The sequence below is a fragment of the Budorcas taxicolor genome, chromosome Y (assembly GCF_023091745.1).
Source record: "Budorcas taxicolor isolate Tak-1 chromosome Y, Takin1.1, whole genome shotgun sequence".
NCBI lineage: Eukaryota > Metazoa > Chordata > Mammalia > Artiodactyla > Bovidae > Budorcas > Budorcas taxicolor.
This window is the reverse complement of record NC_068936.1, coordinates 5,236,833-5,254,885: the sequence shown is the minus strand read 5'-3', so window position 1 is coordinate 5,254,885 and position 18,053 is coordinate 5,236,833.

The following is an 18,053-nucleotide window of genomic DNA, read 5'->3' as shown; positions in this document are numbered from 1 at the left end:
ACATTAGCCTTCCTTATACAGAAGGGTCACCATCGTATTTTACAATTATCAGGATGTGAACCGTACCAGACTGTTACTCAGTGAACAAGTGCTCAAATATCTTGATGTTTACAAGTTAATGAAAACTGGCTAATTTCTCTTGCCTCATAACCAGGTTCGTTTTCTATCATTATCCATCATCTAAATTGATTGATTTTCTCCGGACTAACACTATGATACCTCATTCCCCAATTTCAGATGTTCCAGTTAAGGGACTCACCATTTTTACAGATGCAAATAAAAATACTGCTGGATATTGGACCCCAGAAAATTCCAAGGTTCTCCCCCACTCATTTTCTTCTGTACAGCCCGCTGAATTATGGGCTATCTATTTAGTTTTGCAAGATTTTCTCCAACTTCCTATTAATATTGTTTCAGATTCTCTATATGCTGTTCTCTCTTGCCTACGGCTTCCCCCTGTCTCCCTCCCATTGACTCTTAAAACAGTTATTGATAAATTGTTTTACCAAGTAAAACAATTGCTCTTGCAGCATTCAGATAATTTTCTTTACTCACATTTATGCACATTCTGCCCTTCCTAGAGCGTTATCATCCAGAAATGCTACAATTGATGCTTTACTTTATGCTATAAAAGCAACAAAGCAAGAACACCTCTTACAACATACCAACTCCAAAGGGTTACAAAAATCTCATTACTCGAAAACAAGCTCAAAATATTGTTTGTTCTTGTTCCATATGTGCACCCTTTGTTTTGCCGTTTACCCCACCAGGTGTCAACGTAAGAGGACTACAAGCAAATCAGATATGGCAAATGGATGTAATTTACATTTCTTCCTTCACACAACAAAAATGTGTGCATCATACTATAGATACTTGCACGCATTTTCAATGGGCCACTGCAATACGTTCTGAAAAGGCTGACATTGTTATTACTCATTTCTTATCTTGTTTTGCAGTTATGGGATTACCAATTGAATTGAAAACTGATAATGCACCTGCCTACCAATCCGCAAAATTAGCTCACTTTTTATCACAATACCATATAACACATACTTTTGGTATTCCTTATAATAGTCAAGGGCAAGCTATCATTAAAAGAGCTAATCGTACCTTGCATGATTATCTTGAAAAAATAAAAAAAAAGGGGGAACAAGAGAGATTTATGAAACCTAAAGACATTCTGAATAAAACCTTACTTACCTTAAATTTTTTTAAATGTTTGTTTGGAGCAAGGGAAATCTATCAGCAGCAAAGTTGCATTTTCAAGGGAAAGAAGAGGATAAGAAGATCTTGAATATGCCTATTTGGTATAAAGATAAAGAGAAAGGTTGGATCCCAGCATCATTAATATATTTGGGACGAAGGTATGCTTTCATCTCTGTTAATAATTATAGGTTTTGGACCCCAGCGAGATTGATCAAAATCAGCAATGGCTGATCCCCTTGTTCAAAAATTCGAAGAACTTATTATACAGAGAAGCCTTACCTCCCGTACAAGGGAAGCAACACCTCCTACATGGGGTCAAATGAAGAGGTTGACCCAGGAAGCAGAGAAGACATTAATGAAGGCAGTGCAACCTCTAAATCCTACCAATCTTTTGCTTGCCATGATGGCGGTGGTGACATGTCAGGTAATTGGTGTATCGGCAAGTAATCATACATATTGGGTATATATATCTAATCCCCCATTAGTAAGAGCAGTTTCCTGGGGGGAACCAGAAGTGCAGGTATGTACTAATGAGACTGCCTTCTTTCCCCCACCAGCTTTCAGTGGAATAGAACAACTATCTCATCATAAACAACAATATAATATTAGTAATTTGACTATTGCAATGGAAGGTATTCCTTTATGTATAGGGTCACACCCCTTTTGTCTCTCCACCAAGGAACATTCTCATCATTCTTATAATACATGGCGGGGGGGGGGGGGGGGTAAAGTATAAAAATTACCATTTTGCTACTTTTACTGTGCTTGTTTCCACCAGGGGATTTAGCACCTCGACAGAACTGATAGATATTCATACTGGAAAACACATGTTGCTATGTCCTGTAAACATTTTTGTTTCTTCTTTAGAATCTTTGGAGTGGAAACGTTGCTGAGATCATCGACGAGCCTTTAAAGTCATAAATTACTCTGGGGCCATCATTGTAGATTGGAGTCCAGATCATGGGCAATTCTTTAAAAAATGGTCACATAAATCTTTTAGGTGGCATCGTGCAAATAGCACTTTGATGGACAATGGTAATGAAACAATTAAATGGCAGCAATTTGCACTTGTCCCTCCTCAATTACATTTGTAAAGATATCCACACTTTCAAGGAGATATTTGGAAACTATGGGCGGTTTCTGGTAATCTCACCATCTGGTCAGGAAACTATACTTTGGACAGTGGTGACTCTTCGGGTCCATTCCATGTTAATTTACATGTTAATAAATCTTATTCTGCAATGGCATGTGTAAAATATCCTTTTGCATTGTTATATGGGAATTGGACCTGGAATGATACTGTGGGGACTATGTCATGTGATTATTGTAATCTAACTCAATATGTAAATCAGTCTTGGTGGGAAGAATTTGAAAGAAGAGCCTATAACTCCAATTACTCGTTAGTAATTGTTATGGCTTGGACAGAAGTACGGTTACCTATAAATCTGACTCAGCCCTGGTCAGATTCTTTTGCTGTTTCTCATCTAGTAACTGCTGTACAGACTTTGCTACTCCGATCTCGACGTATGCTTGGTGTGGTCATTGCTTCGACTCTCACATTCACATCAATAACTGCAACAGCAGTGGTTGCAGGTCTTGCGTTACAACAAGGAATTCAAACTGCTGATTTTGTTCAGGACTGGCATGAAGACTCTCGTTTGTTATGGCAACAACAGCGAAATTTGGATGCCCGACTTGCTACCAACGTGCTCAGTTTTCAACACACCACTTCTTGGCTTGGAGTCCTTGTTGTATCTACACGAAGTGTGTTGAAATGTGATTGAAATTTTTCTCAGTTTTGTATAACACCTGTACCATTTAACATAAGCCCTTCAAGGGATTAACCGAGACATATAAATAAAAAGAGTTCTAGATGCCCATCATCTAGAGAGATTCCACCTAGCCCCCAAGAGGTGGCTGGATAGTCAATGAGTGGTAAGACCATCAAAGGAGGGCAACCTAAGACAGGCACAGCCACAAGAGGGGCTGGCGAGGCTGGAGGTTGGCTGCCTACAGCTTTATGCCTTGCTCTACGAAATATCCAAACAAATGTCTCGAGGGCTTAAATAAAATAGAAAAGGGGGTGATGAAGGGTTAATTCGGCCACAATAGGGAAAGTGGAGATATACTGCTTGTAAACAAGATGTTCTGCCAAGGAGACTGGACACAGCCTTGAGATTGATGGTCCCTTGCAAATAAGGGAACATTCCCTTCTTGTGATAAGGGCTCTGGACAGACTCTGCAGAAGGCCGGAATTTCACTCCCCTTTGCTGTACAATAACATTTATGCACCTGTGCTGTACTGAAGAGGCTTATTCATGCAGTCTGGAATTCTGCCTAGGGGACCTTTATAAAAATAAAGCCCAAATAGTTTGGGCAGTTCTATTCTGTTCCTCCAGCTGGAGTGTGTACGTGTTGTCTGTCCTTTGTGTGTGTCTTGTTTTATGTCATTTCACTCATAATCTCCAATAAGCTGTGATCAGCACAGGAGCTCTGATACCCACCTTACACCCTTACCTTCATCCCTAGTATTTTATTTGGGAATGTCTTTTTCAAATCTTGCACACCTTCTGGGATCCAACCTGCTTGTAACTTAGAGATAGTTCTGCCTGTAAAATTACTAGATGAAAATGCGACATTGGGGTCATCAAGGCAGTTCTAATGGAAACCGAAGCAAGAGATTTCAAAGCTGCAAAAAAAGATTCCACATTTGAGATTTCAGCAAGATAACCACAAATGTATTGCTTTTCGCAAAGGCAGAATGAAATTTCTGCTCCTTTACTAGGATATCACTTGGGTGATTATGCAATAAATGTTTACTAGGATATCACTTGGGTGATTATGCAATAAATGTCTTTCCTGCTTCATAAGGCACATTTTAAGGGGAAAAACAAAACCAGTGAATGCATGTTCAGTCAATAAGTTGTGTTCCACTCTTCACGACCTTATGGACGGTAGCCCACCAGGCTCCTCTGTCCATGAGATTCTCCAGGGAAGAATACTGGAATGGGTAGTCATTGTGTTCTCTAAGCAATCTTACTGACTCAGGGATTGAAACTGCTTCTCCTTCTGGGAGATTCTTTATCACTGGGCCACCTGGAAGCCAAAAAATCCAATAGAGATACTAATACTTGTAAGTGCTTCTTAGATGGGACCTCACTTGTGGTCCAGTGGTTAAGACTCTATGTTACCAATGCAGGGGTCACAGCTTTGATCATTGCTCAGGGGAACTCAAGGGCATGGCAACCCACTCCAGTATTCCTGCCTGGAGAATCCCATAGACAGAGGAGCCTGGCAGGCTACAGTCCATGAGATCACAAACAGTTGGACAGGACTGAAGTGATTTAGCACACAGGCAAACATATAGGATTGCAAACAGGTGGACACGATTGAAGTGACTTCGCAGCCACAGGGTAACTAAGATCACACATGCTGGGCAGAACAACAAAAAGATAAAAAATAGAGCCTTTTCCCCTATGAAAAATTTGAAATAAGGGATTCTTAAAAAGAAAGAAAAAAAAAAAAAAAAAAGAAGGAAAGAGAAAAAGCTTGTTAGAGAAGACATGGTGAACTTGAATTTCTAACAAGCTCTCTCTACAGTGCTGAGTCTGTTGGTTCATTTGACAGCACATTGTTAGAACCAGGGAATAAAATGACAGTCAGGAGAATCCAGATACTATAGGAGAATCCAGATACCTTTATACCACAATAATATTTATCTCTGGGTTGGGAATATCCTGGAAGAAAGAAGAAGGGGAGAAGCAAATGTCAACCCCACTACACTAGTCTTGCTTGAAGAATCCCACGGACATAGGAGCCTGTTAGGCTACTGTCCATGGGGTCACAAAGAATCGCTACTTAGAACAGACGCACAGAGTTTATCCCTTCTTGCAGATGACACAAAATTTTCTCCTTCTCACTCCCAGTACAGTCACAGTAATACACAGACACACACACACAGACACACACACACACACACATACACACAAACACGGCAAAAGGGAAAGGTCATCTATCCCTAAAGCTAGATAATTCTAGGCCTTCACAGGAAACAGGATGCTGAAAAGAAAACCTCAGCTTCGTTGGTGTTCGAGGGCTACTGCTTTGGATCCTGGAAATTCCTTCACTGGCCATGGGCCAAAAATTTCTTTCAACTGAATCTATGTGACCCCCCCCTTCAAAGAACATAGCCGTATTTGAATAGCAGTAGAAATAACAGGAAACAACGGAGGACTGCTATCTGAAAGGTGGTGGAATTTTTACTGCAATTGAGAAACTTCTGGGCACGCATAACAAATTTCTAATGGTTGGATAGTTTGTCTTCCTTCAGTTCAGCTCAGTTAGATCACTCAGTCATATCCGACTCTTTGCGACCCCATGAATCGCAGCACACCAGACCTCCTTGTCCATCACCAACTCCTGGAGTTCACACAGATTCTGGTCCATCAAGTCGGTGATGCCATCCAGCCATCTCATCCTGTGTCGTCCCCTTCTCCTCCTGCCCCCAATCCCTCCCAGCATTAGAGTCTTTTCCAGTGAGTCAACTCTTCGCATGAGGTGGCCAAAGTACTGGAGTTTCAGCTTTAGCATCATTCCTTCCTAAGAAAACCCAGGGCTGATCTCCTTCAAAATGGACTGGTTGGGTCTCCTTGAAATCCAAGGGACTCTCAAGAGTCTTCTCCAACACCACAGTTCAAAAGCATAAATTCTTCGACTCTCAGCTTTCTTCACAGTCCAGCTCTCACATCCATACATGACCACTGGAAAAACCATAGTCATGACTAGATGGATCTTTGTTGGCAAAGTAATGTCTCTGCTTTTCAATATGCAATCCAGGTTGGTCATAGCTTTACTTACCTCTACACAATTAGACTTGTAGAAAGCCTGCAGGAACTATTGTGTGATTGGCTTTTAAAGCAATACAGTTGCTACATTTTAGAATAGTTTTAGATGGAGACTTACCTGGTGGTCCAGTGGTTCAGACTCTGTGCATCCACTGCAGGGGGCATGGATTCCCCAGCAGAAAGTAAGATCTCCAGGAAACTAAGATTTCAAATGCCCTGTGGTGTGTGGCTGTCTCTTTTTCTAAATAAAGCTTTATTGGTACCATGCCTCATCCATTCAGTTACCTTCTGCCAGTGGCCACTCTGGGGCCACCAGGGAAGTGGGGGGTAACTGCCATAGAGACCATGCAGCTTGCAAAGGTTAAAATATTTACTATCTGGCCTCTTCAGAACAGGACTTCCCTGGTGGCTCAGCTGGTAAAGAATCTGCCTGCAATGCAGGAGACACATATTCAATCTCTAGGTTAGGAAGATCCCCTGGATAAGGGAAAGGCTACCCACTCCAGCGTTCTTGGGCTTTCCTGTGGCTCATATGGTAAAGAAAGCACCTGCAAAGCAGGAAACCTGGCTTTGATCCCCTGGTTGGGAGGATACCCTGGAGAAGGATAAGGCTACACACTCCAGTATTCCGTCCTGGAGAACTCCATGGACTTTATAGTCCATGGATTTGCAAAGAGTCAGACAAGACTGAGTGACATTCACTTTCGTTTTTCTCTTCAGAAGTTTGAGAGACCGGGGTTATGTACTTGGTTCACTGTGGATGTTCAACCAAGGGCATCTCAATGGGACCCAAAGACCAGAAGGGAAGAGCCACCACGTTCAAACCATGGGCCCTCAGGGGGCGGACTGACCCACACTTTTTCTGTGAGTGCCTGTTGGTCCCTCTGAGATGGAGATGTTGCTCTGGTCTCTGTATCAGACACATGTTTCTGCCGTGTGTGCAACCAGCTGCACGTAAATCTGTGTCATCTGCAAACAGGGGTTCTCACAAGTGAAAGCCTTGAGGTTTGTGTGGATTTCCTATCACCTGCTCATGGCTGGTTCCATAAGTATAATAGCAGTCATTTCGAAATTGGTGAGAGTCTGTGGTTAGTTAGCAGAGTGCCTTTTTGTTAGGTATCTGAGCTGTGACATCAGAGCACATAGCTGCCCAGAAACAGACATCTCAATTTACTGTGTTAGTATACTATGCTGCAAAAGAAATATAACGTTTAAACGAAGGTTGAAATATGCAATGTGTGTATATGTGTCAAAGGATATGAGTTTGAGTAAACTCTAGCAGTTGGTGATGGACAGGGAGGCCTGGCATGCTGCAGTCCATGGGGTAGCAACGAGTTGGACATGACTGAGCAACTGAACTGAACTGATATATGTGTCCATCCTATAGACCTCCCCATGGGGTCCTATACCAAGGTCACATGTATGCAGTCCTTGGACCAAGGTCACAGGATAAAAATCTGTTCAAGTCCTATAGCAACTGTTGGCCTGAGCTTCCAGATTTTAACTGGCCAGTTTTCCGACCCCATATGAGTTAAAATACCCACTCTGTTATCCACTCGATAGCATCCTAGGGGTTTCTCAGGTGGCACTTGAGGTAACAAAACTGCTTGCCAATGCATGAGATGTAAGAGACTTGGGTTCAATCCCTGGTTTTGGAAGATCCCCTGGGGGAGGGCATGGCAACCCACTCCAATCTTCTTCCCTGGAGAACCCCCAGGACACAGCAGCCTGGAGGGCTACAGCCCATAGAATCACAGAAAGAGTTGGACACAGGAGAGTGAAGCAATTTAACACATATAGCCTCCTAACCAACCACCTAATGCCACCCTTATTGTAGGAATTTTCTGTCTTGAGGGCTGCTAGGCAATTAAAGGGGTTGGCTCTCCCTTGAGCCAGCCCCCTTTTCTAACATCGTTTCCCACTAGATAAACTCTCCTTTCCTCTTATTCTGCCTCATCTCTGGAAACTTTTCCAACCATTGAACAGACCACAACATTACCCCAACAAACACTTCCTTGAAAGTGTGGTGACATTCAGATGCCATCACATCTGAGACCACCTGTGACCTGCCTCCAGCCACTCAAAAGCAGACTTCTTGTTGCTTTGAGGTGCTGAGTCTCAGTAAGTGCTTTGGTCGGTCTGACCCCTTTTGGGGACATTCACAATGACAGAGCAGTGAACCTCCTATTCCATGCCAGAGCTTAGGGAGTAACCTGCCTGGATTGAAGTCTCAGCTTATGACCTCTGTGAGCTTGCACACATCTCCCATCTTCTGTTGCTTTGGACAGAAACTAAATATAGAAAGGTGAGCCACCAGGATGGGTGGGGGTGGGGGTGCCAGGTAAGCCAGACTTGAAGTTATCCAGTGTAGCCAACATATGGAATGCAGTTGGATAAGGATAGTTGCATTAGCTTGGGTCCCTTCTTTGTCTATGGACACAAAGCCCACCCTCTCCTTTCCAGCCTGGGCTCATCTTTTTGTAGGCTGAGAGATGGACCTTAAGACTTAGTCTGATGGCTGCAGCACTGAATGTTCTGCTGACTGCTCTCTTAGGCACTATTTCTCAAGCCATCTATTTCTGGTATTTCTTCAAAACAAACACTGGGATTCCTTCAGGAAGCAAAGTCAGGGGAGGTTAATTTCCCAGAAAAAACACAAGTTAGGCTCTTTGGCTTCTAAGTCTCAGTAGCTCAGTTGTAGTCTGACTCTCTGTGAACCCATAACCTGTAGCCTGCCAGCTCCTCTGTCCACACAATTCTCCAGGCAAGAATCCAGGAGTGGCTAGCCACTGTTCCCTTCTCAGGGGATCTTCCCAAACTCTGACAGAACCCTGGTCTCCCTCATTGCCAGCAGATTCTTTACTGTCTGAGCCACTAATCCCAGGTTCAAAACCATCCACTGTGTGCAATATTTACAGAGCTACAGAATTCCCCCGGGGTGGGGAGTGGGGGTAGAAAAGGAGTTGCATGCCAAGCTGTAACCCATGGCAACACTTTTTTATTCTCTTAAAGCTCTGTAGGAAACCTTGAGCAGTTTTGTCCATTCTGGAGGACACTGGGCAGAAACAGAGGCTGAAATGCAGTGACGAGTTTGCACAGATCCACCTCTCAAATCTTTGGCATCAGGGTAAGTAAATAGATGTGGCATTTTCATCTTTTAAGCCACGTTCCACACATGATCTTCCAAAAGAACTTTCTGCTTTCCAGGAGCCAAGGAAATAGAAGATCAACTGTTCCAAACAGGTACTGAGATCTCCACTCTCTGAAGGAATCAGGGTCTCGGGTGTAGTCCTATGATGATTTGTCCTGTGTTTACAAGCGAGTGTGTACTCTCCAAGGGTGGTTAAGGTTTCATCACCATCAGTGTGTGTTCTGGGAGCAGCGGCCCCTGCTCCCAGACAAGCCAGCCTGGATCTTTCTGAAGTGGTAGCATTTGCAGTTCCTGGTTAGAGGTCCTGCTTCCATCCCGCAGTGACCTCCCCTCTGCCTTCTGCCCCAACAGAAGCCCAGTCCTGTGGTTTTCTAGAAGGAAGCCTGAGGAGTTGAGGCCAAACTCTGTCTAACTTAAAACTCCTAAGCTGGTGATGGAAAAGGAGATGAGCCGCTGGCATGGGAGAATGTGGAGGAAAAGCTTACGGATGCTTTATCTCTGGTTGGAAGCATTCTGAGACGGCATGTTTACTGCTGGGAGGAGGTCAAAGACTGTCTGCTCCTGACTGCAAATGGACCAGTTAAATTTTCTCATGACAAGTATGATGGAGCTGATGTTTTTCTTTCCTTCTTTCTTTTTATATTTTTTCAAATTTTGGTTAGTAAATAATCTGCCTGCCATGTGGAAGACCTAGGGCTGTTCTCTGGTTTGGGAGATCCCCTGGAGAACAGAAAGGGTACTCACTCCAGTATTCTGTCCTAGGGAATTCTATGGATTGTATAGTCCATGGGGCAGCAAAGAGATGGACAGCACTGAATGCCTTTCACTTTCACTTTTAGTAAAGCCATACCTTAGCTGGGGCTCTTCTATTTTCAAGCTTGAAGAGTTGTTTTCTTTCTAAAGTCCACTCATATATTACCAATAGTATTAATATCATTTTGCAACTTTTATTCATATAGAATTCAGCATGATTTTCAATGTTTAATGCAGTTCCTCTAAAATTAAAGCAGTTTGGATTCCCTGGTGGGTAGCTCAGTAAAGATCCCATGTGCAGTGAAGGAGACCTAGGTTCAATCCCTGGGTCCAGAAGATCCTCTAGAGGAAGGCATGGCAACTCATTGCAGTATTTTTGCCTGCAGAATGCCATGGGCAGAGGAATCTGGCTGGCCACAGTCCATGGTGTCTCAAAGACTCGAACACGAATAAGCAACTAACATATTTTAAGAGAATCTGAATAAACTTGAAAGTTTTTTTTTCCCCTAAAGAGAGTTACTCTTGAAAGCTAACATACAATGTTAAAAATCTAACCCTATATTGTTGATATGAGTAAAAATGGAGCAGACCTGAAGGTGTAAAGTGTGTGTGTGTGTGTGTGTGTGTGTGTGTGTGTGTGTGTGTGTGTGTGTCCAGTTTGGAAAAAGTGTTTCCCCTTTCTTCAAAGGTTTGTTGATTCCAAGAAAAAGTGCTAGCTCTGTGGGGTGATTTCCCTGGTGAAGGGGTGCTGCAGGAAAGCAGTATTTTCATGCTAACCATAGCAGGGTCACTGTTTATGAACTGGCAAGGGATCAAAATGAAGGATGTCAGAGGCTCAGACTGCTCAGCCCTGTCAAGAGCCTTTGTTTTCTTGGGGAGGTGAGATAAGATGGCACTGTTGAGGGCTCTGGGTTTGGAGAATTAACCACCCCTGAAATTAAAAGATGCTTATTCCTTGGAAGAAAAGTTATGACCAACTTAGACAGCATATTCAAAAGCAGAGACATTACTTTGCGGACTAAGGTCCGTCTAGTTAAGGCTATGGTTTTTCCAGTAGCCACATATGGATGTGAGAGTTGGACTGTCAAGAAAGTTGAGCGCAGAAGAATTGATGCTTTTGAACTGTGGTGTTGGAGAAGACTCTTGAGAGTCCCTTGGACTGCAAGCAGATCCAACCAGTCCATTCTGAATGAGATCAGCCCTGGAATTTCTTTGTAAGGAATGATGCTAAAGCTGCAACTCTAGTACGATGGCCACCTCATGTGAAGAGCTGACTCATTGGAAAAGACTCAGATGCTGGGAGGGATTGGGGGCAGGGAGATAAGGGGACAACAGAGGATGAGATGGCTGGATGGCATCACTGACTCGATGGATATGAGTCTGAGTAAACCCTGGAAGATGGTGATTGACAAAGAGGTCAGGCATGCTGCAATCCATGGGGTCACAAAGAGTCAGACATGAGTGAGCAACTAAACTAAATTGAACTACCACTTGCAGGGCGTGCTGTTATAATTCCTTTAAAAGACGTTGTAGCCTGGAAAATCCCCTGGATGGAGGAGCTGGGTGGGCTGCAGTCCATACTGTTGAGAAGAGTCAGATACAACTGTGTGACTGCACTTTCACTTTTCAGTTTTATGCATTGGAGAAGGAAATGGCAACACACTCCAGTGTTCTTGCCTGGAGAATCCCAGAGACGGGGGAGCCTGGTGAGCTGCCATCTATGGGGTCGCACAGAGTTGGACACGACTGAAGAGATGCAGCAGCAGCAGCATCAGCAGAGTTTACATATCAATTTATAATTAACTCCATTAGACAAATGGAAAACCCACAAATCTCTTCAAGAGATAAGCTTTCCTTAGCTTGGGGACCCTGTGAGGCAATCATTGCGTGATGGAATCCTCAAAATTTTTGGAAATCCTCCTGTTCAACAAAGATATTCATACTGTTTAGAGGCCTTATAATAATTCTAAAAAAGTCCTTTTTCCCCGTTGGAGAACGTTTATAAAGCTTCGTTTAATATTGTCTGATATCTTAGCGTGTTAGTCACTTAGTCGTGTCTGACTCTTTTTGATTGCATGGGCTGGGGCTTGCCAGGTTCCTCTGTTCATGGGACTCTCTAGTCAAGAATACTGGAGTGAGTTGCTAATCCCTTCTCCAGGGGGTCTTCATGACCCTAAAATCAAGCTGGGGTCTCCTCCATTGCATGCAATTTTTTTACCATCTGAGCCACCGGGGAAGCAGTCTTATATCTTAACAAAGGATTGTTTTAGTCACACTCTTAACTTTATCTAAATGCTGAGACCTTGCTTTCCTGGGGCTTCTCGGGTGGCACTGGTGGTAAGGGTCCACCTACCAATGCAGGAAACATAAGAGACGCAGGTTCGGTCCCTGGGTTGGGAAGCTTCCCTGGGGGAGGGCAGGGTAACCCAGTCCAGCATTCTTGCCTGGGAGATCTCGTAGACAGGGGAGCCTGAAAGTCTACAGTCCATAGCTTCACAAGAGTTGGACATGACTGAAATGACTTAGCACCCAGGCTTTCCTGACAACACTCTGAATTGCTCTGAGAACACACAAGCATCTAGAAAGACTTAATGGCATCCTCTATACTTTCTCCAAAGTATTTTTTAAAAGTGCATAGTTGTTAACTGCCTCCTTGTTTGATTATGTCCTAGCCCAGGACATAATTGAAATTCTAGCTTGTTATAAATAATTGGCCATATTTATGAACCTTGCACACACACACACACAAAATTATTTCTAACAAAACATTTGCTGCTTAGGAAGCTGAGATGAAATGAACACCATCAAAGATAGTGAACACTATCAAAGTACTAGTTTGCTACTAAATGGTGAATGGACTATGGGACATAGTCTGAAGTCACACACAACGGAATGAGAATTTAACTAGCTCTCTCTCCAGAAACAGTTCACAAGAAAAACATTGTACCTTTCACTATTCCCTTTTCCATCCTGCCCCATCCCCCTCCAAACCTTACACCCTGACCCTTCACATATGGGAGGTATGAGCTGCCATTATAGTTGAAAGGGAACATTTATTTGTTTGTATGCCTCCAGGTGACCCCATACCCTGCACAAGTTCAGAAAAGTCCAAAGCCTAGAACCTCTCACCAACTGTACCCCTATGAAGGGACATAGAAGGAAGGCCATGAAGATGACTTAGCAATGTCTGGCAGGCAGTTTTGAATAGTTTCACCCACAACTGCAACCTGTGGCTTGCCTCTATATTCTCTTAATAATGTCTTTTGATGGACAGAAATCTTTTTATTACTGAGGTACACTTTGCAGATCTTGTACTTTATAGCTGTGAAATTATCCCCCAATCCAAGGTAATGAAAATGTTGTACTATGTGTTCTTATAGCGGCTTTATTGTTTTATATTTCTCATTTAGATTTCAAATATATCTGGGATTGGTTTTTGGAGTGAGTGGTAAATTTTATATTTTTCCAGATTGACATCCAAGTCACCATATTGGTACATTAAAAAACCTTTCTCTGCATGCCAGCATTTTCAAATTAAAATTCTCCTAATATGCATGGTTCTGCTATTAGACTCTACTTGAGTTATGTTTATCTATTTGTCTGTGATGGAGTTAGTTGCTCGGCTGTGTCCAGCTCTCAGAAATCCCATAGTCTGTAGCCTTCTAGGCTCCTCTGTCCATGGAATTCTCTAGGCAGGAATACTGGAGTGGGTGGCCATTCCCTTCTCCAGGGGATCTTCCCAACGCAGAGATAGAATCCAGATTTTCTACACTGCAGGCAGATTCTTTACCCTCTGAGGCACCAAGGAAGCCCCATCTATCTGCTTATCCTTGTACTAATGTCACATTCTAAATTATGATACCTTTTATAAGTTGTTTTAATGTGTCCATTTTATTCATATATAATTTACACTCAATAAAGTTCACCTATTTTAAGTAAAAAAAAAAGAAAAAAAGAAAGAAAGAAAAATCTACAGGGGCTTCCCTAGTGGCTCAAATGGTAAAACCTCAGCCTGCAAGGTGGGAGTCCTGGGTTTGTTCCCTGGGTGGGTAAGATCTCCTGGAGAAGGAAATGGCAACCTACACCAGTTCTCTTGCCTGGAAAATTCCATGGATGGAGGAGCCTTGTGGGCTACAGTCCATGGGGTCACAGAGAGTTGGACATGACTAAGCAACAAAAGCTGGCTTAACACTCAAAGCTTAAAAATCTACAGAACAGGGCCTTCCCTGGTGGTCCAGTGACACAAACTCTGTGCTCCTAATGCAGGAGACTCAGATTCGATCCCTGTTGAGGGAACAAATCTCACATGCCACAGCTAAGACCTGGCCCAGCCAAGTAAATAAATACTTTTAAGAAAATTTACAGAGCAACAGTATTTCAGACATGCAAGATTCTGTGAAATGTGAATGTTAGCGTCCATAAGTGGAGTCTGATGTGGATACAGCCATGCCCTGCACTTGTGCACTGTTGGGGGAACATCTTGCACCTACCCTGTTTCCCCATGAGGGCAGAAGTGGATGTTGAATAGAGAGTGTGTGGGCCACAGAGCCTAAAATATTTTCTCCCTGACCCATTACAGAAACTTTGCTGACCCCTGCTTTCAACCCTTTCATGCCACGTTTTACAAACTCTAAGTTTGATACTGCTGACCTTTTAAACTTTTTATTTTGGACTTTATTAAATATATGCAAATGTAGAGAGACTGTACAATAAAGCCCCTGTTCTCATCACCTAGCCTCCTCTGTAATTCATCCCTGTACCCTAATCTCCACTGAATTAATTTGAAGCAGATCCCAGAATTTATACCATTTCATCTACACAAATCTCAGTATGTATCTGCAGAGGAATTCAGCATATATATATATATATATATATATATGCATAATTATAATATATAACATGTGTATTGTAACATACTCTATACTACATGTGTGTGTTAGTCACTCGCTGGTGTCCAACTCATTGAAGCCCCATGGACTGTAGCCCGCCAGGCTCCTCTGTCCATGGGATTCTCCAGGCAAGAATACTGGATTGGGTTGCCATTCCTTTCTCCAGGGGATGTTCCCAACCGATGGATCAAACCCGGGTCTCCCACATTGCAGGCAGATCCTTTACTATCTGAGCCACAAGAGAAGCCATATACTGTATAGTATGATACAATTTTATTATATATTACAATATACAATATATATAATATATTAGTGAAATGAAATCACTTAGTCACATCCAACTCTTTGTGATCCCATGGCCTGTAGCCTGCCAGGCTCCTCTATCCATGCAATTTCCCAGGCAAGCTTACTGGAGTGGGTTTCCATTTCCTTCTCCAGGGGATCTTCCTGACCGAGGGGTCAAACCCAGGTTTCCCACATCACAGGAAGACACTTTACCCTCTGAGCCATCAGGGAAGCCCAATAAGGTATAGTAAGTATATATTAATATGGTATCATATTATAATATGTAATTATATGTATATATGTATATATCACACTGATATCATTACTACCTAAAAAATAAGAAAAAATGATTCCTTCATGCCACTGCTACATGTTCAGTCATGTCACACATGCCAGTTATCGGTTAGTTCCTTCAAGTCAGGATCCAAAGAGTGTTCTTGTTCTGTGAGCGCTGACCGGTGCTGGCCATGTTGGAATCATCTACTCTTGAAGGAGAGGATCCGATGTTTTATGGCTTCCACCTCATGTCCTGAGGGTGTCGCAGCAGCTTCTAGCCCACCTTGACCAGATACCAGCTGGATGTCTCCCAGGGTTTGGCTTCCCTGTTCCTCTTGCTGTTTTGTGCATGGAGATGCTCAAGAATCTTGACTCTAGACACATGCTATGGAACTTGTAGTCACTTTTTCAGACTGGAGTAAGACAGGAAAGAATATGTCCCTTTCTGTTAGCAGCAAAGCGAGTGTGTTGCAGGATAATTAAATTTTTTAAAATTGGCTTTCTCCCTGATTCTGCTGAAGCCTTTGGGGGAAGCATCTTATTAATTTCAGTAACTAGAATATCTGGAGATAAGAGTCGTGTCCAAACATCTTTTGAGGGGTCAGGAAATAAGACTGGTACATCCTTTCACCTTTCGAAGGAAGGTATATGGCACAGTGGAAAAATGAGTGAAGCAGGAGTCAGGGCAAGGCAGGGGTGTCCAGACCTCCTTGATGAAAAATAATTAGCACAGATGCCAAGGCGTCCCTGGTAGTTCAGTGGTAAAGGACCCGCTTGCCAATGCAGGGGACACAGGTTCGATCCCTGGTCCACGAGGTGCCTGAATGCTCCAGAGTCTGTGAGCCACAATTGCTGAGCCTATGCTATAGAGACTGGAGTCCACAACTTCTGAAGCCCACGACCCACCTAGAGCCTGTGCTCCACAACAAGAGATGCCACAGTGATGAGAAGTCCATGTAACACAATGAAGAGTAGCTCCCACTCTCTGAAACTAGAGGAAGCCTGCGAAGACCAAGTGCAGCTAAAATAAAGACAGAAATACAGATGCCTATCGCATGGAATATGTTTCCCCACCCCACTCCCCTACCCCCCCGTAGGATTTTATTTTTTTTAATTTTTTTTTTTTTTTTCCTGGAAAACTTGCACAGTTTGTGGGATCCTGATTCCCTGGCCAGGGATTTAACCTGGGCCCTGGGAGTGAAACCACAGAATCCTAGCCATCAGACCACCCAGGAAATCCCACCCCAATTTTACTTAGACTTCATTAACACACAGCACTGGGAAACAATTAGATATCCAGCACAATGACTCACATTTACCACAAAATGTTTCCTAAACACTGATCACCTCTTATACATGCAAAAATGTCTACATATTTTTGGTGTTTACTGAGCTCAAAGCAGATCTCTGTAGTGAAAACAACAAAGCACTATTTGGAAGAAAACATTATTCCTGTTATTTATGCTTAAGAATGAGCAGCAACATCTTTAGGATGTTAGTGTCCATAATTCCCTTTGGTGGTGTAGGACACAGTGTATATTTGGTTGCTTATTTTGAAGTATATGTTTGTATGCCAATTATATACATTATGCTAGTATCCAAGTCTGTACTGTTCATTTCCCTTGAGCATTTTGTGTTATAAAATATACACTCACACAGATGTTATCACAAACTTCACAAGCCTAATACATACCTGGAGTGTGGATACTGATTCTAGGCAAATTAGATATCTGGATCTAAGAGCAAGGAAAACTCACAAATAATAAATGTCAAAAGTAGATTACCAAGAGGTAACTTGTAAAAATCTTCAATTTTTATTATTTTTTAAAAAGAACAAAAGATCTCTCTGCAACTTCAGAATAAACTTTTTCAGGACTTCCCTGGTGGTCTGGTGGTTGAGAATCTACCTTGCAATGCAGGGTACATGAGTTACATCCCTGTTGGGGGAAGATCCCACACGGTATGGAGTGACTAAACCCATGCACCACAACTACTGAGCCCACCAGCCATGACTACTGAGCCCAGGTAATGAAACTACTGCCCTGGAACTGGTTCTCCACAAGCGAAGACACATAGACAAGAAGCCCAAGAGTAGTAGCCCCTGCTCTCTGCACCTGGACAAAGTCCTGTTAGCAGCAACAAAGACCAATCAATAAAATAAATCAATATATCCTTTTCAAAAAAAATTAAAAATGAAAGAATGTACTTTTTTTCAGTCATTCTTCTTTTTTTTTTTTTTTCTTTTCTTTAACTTGAGGACTGGTTAACCTGGACACTAAAAATACAGCAAAGAAACACAAACTGTTATTCACACCATCGCTACTTGGAGGCAAATAAACGAACAAGCAAAATAATGAACATGACTGTAGCTGATGTCAGTGGAAGTGGAAATTAAAGTGAGTGGGATTGCTCCAAAACCAAAATCCTTATTTTCTGACTCTTGTTTTTGTTTTTCCTCGGTCTGTCCTGCACCCACCAACATGTGTATCTTTCATCTCTGCCTGCCTCACGTCTTTCTCTCTCCCTCCCTATCTTCTATCCACCCATCCTTTCATCTGTCTATGTGTCCATTTGTCCATCCATCATTTTTACAGTCACCAGGTCCCCTTTAGGTCTGAGTCAGGAGCAGATACAAAGAAAGCTTTATCA